Source organism: Schistocerca cancellata, unplaced genomic scaffold (assembly GCF_023864275.1).
Source record: "Schistocerca cancellata isolate TAMUIC-IGC-003103 unplaced genomic scaffold, iqSchCanc2.1 HiC_scaffold_674, whole genome shotgun sequence".
Lineage (NCBI taxonomy): Eukaryota > Metazoa > Arthropoda > Insecta > Orthoptera > Acrididae > Schistocerca > Schistocerca cancellata.
In genome coordinates this window covers 25,001-30,000 of record NW_026046685.1, presented here as the reverse complement: position 1 = coordinate 30,000, position 5,000 = coordinate 25,001, and the positions used below count along the sequence as shown (strand labels likewise).

Sequence of the window (5,000 nt, the reverse complement as noted above, 5' to 3'; positions counted from 1 at the left end):
AGGAAGACACGCTGATTCCTTCAGTGTAGCGCGCGTGCGGCCCAGAACATCTAAGGGCATCACAGACCTGTTATTGCTCAATCTCGTGCGGCTAGAAGCCGCCTGTCCCTCTAAGAAGAAAAGTAATCGCTGACAGCACGAAGGATGTCACGCGACTAGTTAGCAGGCTAGAGTCTCGTTCGTTATCGGAATTAACCAGACAAATCGCTCCACCAACTAAGAACGGCCATGCACCACCACCCACCGAATCAAGAAAGAGCTATCAATCTGTCAATCCTTCCGGTGTCCGGGCCTGGTGAGGTTTCCCGTGTTGAGTCAAATTAAGCCGCAGGCTCCACTCCTGGTGGTGCCCTTCCGTCAATTCCTTTAAGTTTCAGCTTTGCAACCATACTTCCCCCGGAACCCAAAAGCTTTGGTTTCCCGGAGGCTGCCCGCCGAGTCATCGGAGGAACTGCGGCGGATCGCTGGCTGGCATCGTTTATGGTTAGAACTAGGGCGGTATCTGATCGCCTTCGAACCTCTAACTTTCGTTCTTGATTAATGAAAACATACTTGGCAAATGCTTTCGCTTCTGTTCGTCTTGCGACGATCCAAGAATTTCACCTCTAACGTCGCAATACGAATGCCCCCGCCTGTCCCTATTAATCATTACCTCGGGTTCCGAAAACCAACAAAATAGAACCGAGGTCCTATTCCATTATTCCATGCACACAGTATTCAGGCGGGCTTGCCTGCTTTAAGCACTCTAATTTGTTCAAAGTAAACGTGCCGGCCCACCCAGACACTCAATAAAGAGCACCTTGGTAGGATTTCAACGGGGTCCGCCTCGGGACGCACGAACACGCACGAGGCGGTCGCACGCCTTCGGCTCGCCCCACCGGCAGGACGTCCCACGATACATGCCAGTTAAACACCGACGGGCGGTGAACCAACAGCGTGGGACACAAATCCAACTACGAGCTTTTTAACCGCAACAACTTTAATATACGCTATTGGAGCTGGAATTACCGCGGCTGCTGGCACCAGACTTGCCCTCCAATAGATACTCGTTAAAGGATTTAAAGTGTACTCATTCCGATTACGGGGCCTCGGATGAGTCCCGTATCGTTATTTTTCGTCACTACCTCCCCGTGCCGGGAGTGGGTAATTTGCGCGCCTGCTGCCTTCCTTGGATGTGGTAGCCGTTTCTCAGGCTCCCTCTCCGGAATCGAACCCTGATTCCCCGTTACCCGTTACAACCATGGTAGGCGCAGAACCTACCATCGACAGTTGATAAGGCAGACATTTGAAAGATGCGTCGCCGGTACGAGGACCGTGCGATCAGCCCAAAGTTATTCAGAGTCACCAAGGCAAACGGACCGGACGAGCCGACCGATTGGTTTTGATCTAATAAAAGCGTCCCTTCCATCTCTGGTCGGGACTCTGTTTGCATGTATTAGCTCTAGAATTACCACAGTTATCCAAGTAACGTGGGTACGATCTAAGGAACCATAACTGATTTAATGAGCCATTCGCGGTTTCACCTTAATGCGGCTTGTACTGAGACATGCATGGCTTAATCTTTGAGACAAGCATATGACTACTGGCAGGATCAACCAGGGAGCTGCGTCAACTAGAGCTGAGCAGCCGGCCGCCCGGGAGTGTGTCCCAGGGGCCCGCGCGAACACGCAAGCGTCCGCTCAATTATTCTGCAAACAGGAGGAGGCTGAGCTCCCCTGCACAATACACCTCGAAACCCTCTCAGGTCCCGGCGGCGCGCAGCGCCGTCCTAAGTACTTGGTCGGGTTCGAGAGAGGCGCAATCGCCCGGAGTTAGGCGAGTAGACGCTTTAGGTGCGACCACCCGTGCTCCCAACTGAGCTTGCCGCTGCCGACAGAGGCCCGGGAGCGTGCTGTCGTGGCATTGCCGGCGGGAGACAACACGCGCCACCTACGGTGACCGGCAGCTCCAACGCCAGCGCCACAGAAGGGCAAAGGCCCCACGTGGGTGCCGAAGCGAACTCTCCCAGCACAGCGCACGTGCCAACACGTCTGCACAACTGCGATACAAACCACCAGCGAGAACCGCTGGGGCGACCGAGCAGCAGACGGCGTCGCGGCGCCGAGTGCCGGGCGGCGGCGCATCCTCAACGCACACAGTCCTCAGTCGGACCAGCACACTGCAGATGTCCACCGCGCTTCGCACCGGGCCCGCGAGGACCCACTTTGGCCGCCCGGCGCCGCGCGCAGGGTGCCCCGGCGCGCAGCTGCGCCGCCTGCCGCGTCCGTCGGCCGGCGCGCCTGCCACTGGGCGCCCCCACCAGCCGGCTGTAGCGCGTGCGCCCACGCACCGCGCGGCCAGCACGCCGGGCGGCCCCCCCTCACCGGCCGGGGACGGTCCCGCCCAGCCACCGCCGCGTATCGCTTCACACACAGATTTGCCCTTACTGATTTACCTCCAGCAACAACAACCGCACCACAATGGGTTTACCAGTTGTTCATTTGCGTAACGTCACCAGCAAACGTAGACGTCCATCCCAGTTTGCAAATGCAACGATTATTGCATACCTGTCTGTTAGGTGTCACGACACACTACGTCTGCCCACATACACGCAACAAAATGTGCACGACTAGAGAACACGTGGGAGGTGGCCCCCTACGTATGCGATGTCCATTACGAGACCGACTGTCAACCAGCATCTGTACCATGTCGCAGATGTGGAACGCGGTGCACCATGCTATCACACTGTGTGAGAAGAGACGACTACGTTTGAATACACGCGCCACTACATCAACAGACGGCTCATGCTGATCGCCATCCAGGGCGTCCGTTACTCCCACACGTCTCTATGGCGTACCACACTGCAATGTAGCTGTTATGGGGAGACGGCACGTGGCTGAGTGCACAACATTTGGACCGTATGGTTCGCTGTTGTTGGGCGCAGTCGTTGTACAGTCACACATGTGCCACAGCGTATCATTCAGTACATACGGACCTATGTGCAGTACAATGTGAGGGTTAAGCTTACGACATAAGCGGACAGTGGACACAGGCCGTACCACGACGTAGACTGAGCGCTTCGACATGCGAATGCCAGTGAACAGCTGCGAAGGGCATTGAACACGCAAGCACCTGAACGACCAGCGTGCGAAGGCAGGGGGGAGGGGGGGGGCGATGTACATCCTGCAGTCGTCCACATTACAGTGTACAGCGGGAGCATGTAAAAAGTAAGCAACACTTGCGAAGTGTTGAACATGAAACGATACACAAGAGGGTGGGCGGTGCGAGTAGCGAACTATATTCAGAGGGTTGTGGTTAGACAACACTGGATTAATGTAACGTGTCATATGCCAATTACAGAGCAGGTTAAGGCACAACTTGGGTTAGGTTAAGGCACAACTTGGGTTAGGTTAAGGCACAACTTGGGTTAGGTTAAGGCACAACTTGGGTTAGGTTAAGGCACAACTTGGGTTAGGTTAAGGCACAACTTGGGTTAGGTTAAGGCACAACTTGGGTTAGGTTAAGGCACAACTTGGGTTAGGTTAAGGCACAACGTGGGTTAGGTTAAGGCACAACGTGGGTTAGGTTAAGGCACAACGTGGGTTAGGTTAAGGCACAACGTGGGTTAGGTTAAGGCACAACGTGGGTTAGGTTAAGGCACAACGTGGGTTAGGTTAAGGCACAACTTGGGTTAGGTTAAGGCACAACTTGGGTTAGGTTAAGGCACAACTTGGGTTAGGTTAAGGCACAACTTGGGTTAGGTTAAGGCACAACTTGGGTTAGGTTAAGGCACAACTTGGGTTAGGTTAAGGCACAACTTGGGTTAGGTTAAGGCACAACTTGGGTTAGGTTAAGGCACAACTTGGGTTAGGTTAAGGCACAACTTGGGTTAGGTTAAGGCACAACTTGGGTTAGGTTAAGGCACAACTTGGGTTAGGTTAAGGCACAACTTGGGTTAGGTTAAGGCACAACTTGGGTTAGGTTAAGGCACAACTTGGGTTAGGTTAAGGCACAACTTGGGTTAGGTTAAGGCACAACTTGGGTTAGGTTAAGGCACAACTTGGGTTAGGTTAAGGCACAACTTGGGTTAGGTTAAGGCACAACGTGGGTTAGGTTAAGGCACAACGTGGGTTAGGTTAAGGCACAACGTGGGTTAGGTTAAGGCACAACGTGGGTTAGGTTAAGCACAAATTGCGTTACATTGCGGTACAAATTGCGTTACATTGCGGTACAAATTGCGTTACGAATTTGGTTAGGTTAAGGTGCAAAATGGGTTAGGTTAAGGTGCGAAATGGGTTGGATTACAGTACACAACGTGGTAAGAGCGTGTGTTGGGGGGGGGGGGGGCCGAGGTTCGTTGGTAGTGATCATTGTAAGTGAATGTCGGAGGCAGCGTCAGTATGTCACAGCAGTTATGTCTCGTCAGGATGCGCTTATGCGCTTTTCGCTCGTGACTGGAGGCGCGCCGCGTCTGTGGTTGCGGCAAGGGAGCGGCAGACCTGTGTGATTCATTCCTGCCATTGTTTCTGTGCCGTAACAGGAGGCAGTGAGGTGGTGTTGGGTGCACCCCTGTGTAGGACATGTGTGGGTGTTGGTGGCTTATCTGAGCAATTGTGGATGTCGGACGGGTGGGATATTCTATTTTAGAATTGGACCCCCTGGTGTGGTTATCATAGTGTGGATGGTGTACTGTGGCGGAGAGGATGCACCGGACGTTGGTCCATGCTGGTGCTTACATATTGTATCTGTGTCTGTTACAGGCAGAGAGTAATGTGTGATAGAGTGTCTCGCTGAGGTGTGGTTCATATTGTGTGCACAGACTTACAGCATGTATAGGGACAGCGGGAATTTGGCATATTGGATATAACTCTTCGTGAAACGCAAGATATAGGGGTGGATTGCAACGTACGAGTGCGGGAAGAGTCCGCCGTTCATCCGCTGGAGTTGCGATTTCGGCGGTTGGGGTGGGGCACGTGCGGGTGCGGGTGGAGTGATTGTCGGTTGACTACTTCGTGCGACGC

General features: G+C 53.8%; 1 non-coding gene across 1 annotated transcript in view; it reads right to left on the bottom strand.

Annotated features, from left to right (window-relative positions):
- Positions 1-1,602, bottom strand: part of LOC126138945 (small subunit ribosomal RNA) — a 1,909-nt gene extending 307 nt beyond the window's left edge. Inside the window, exon 1 of the ribosomal RNA XR_007528435.1 lies at positions 1-1,602. This exon is cut by the window's left edge and continues 307 nt beyond it. This is a non-coding gene — a ribosomal RNA (small subunit ribosomal RNA).
- Between the last annotated feature and the right edge of the window lie 3,398 nt (positions 1,603-5,000).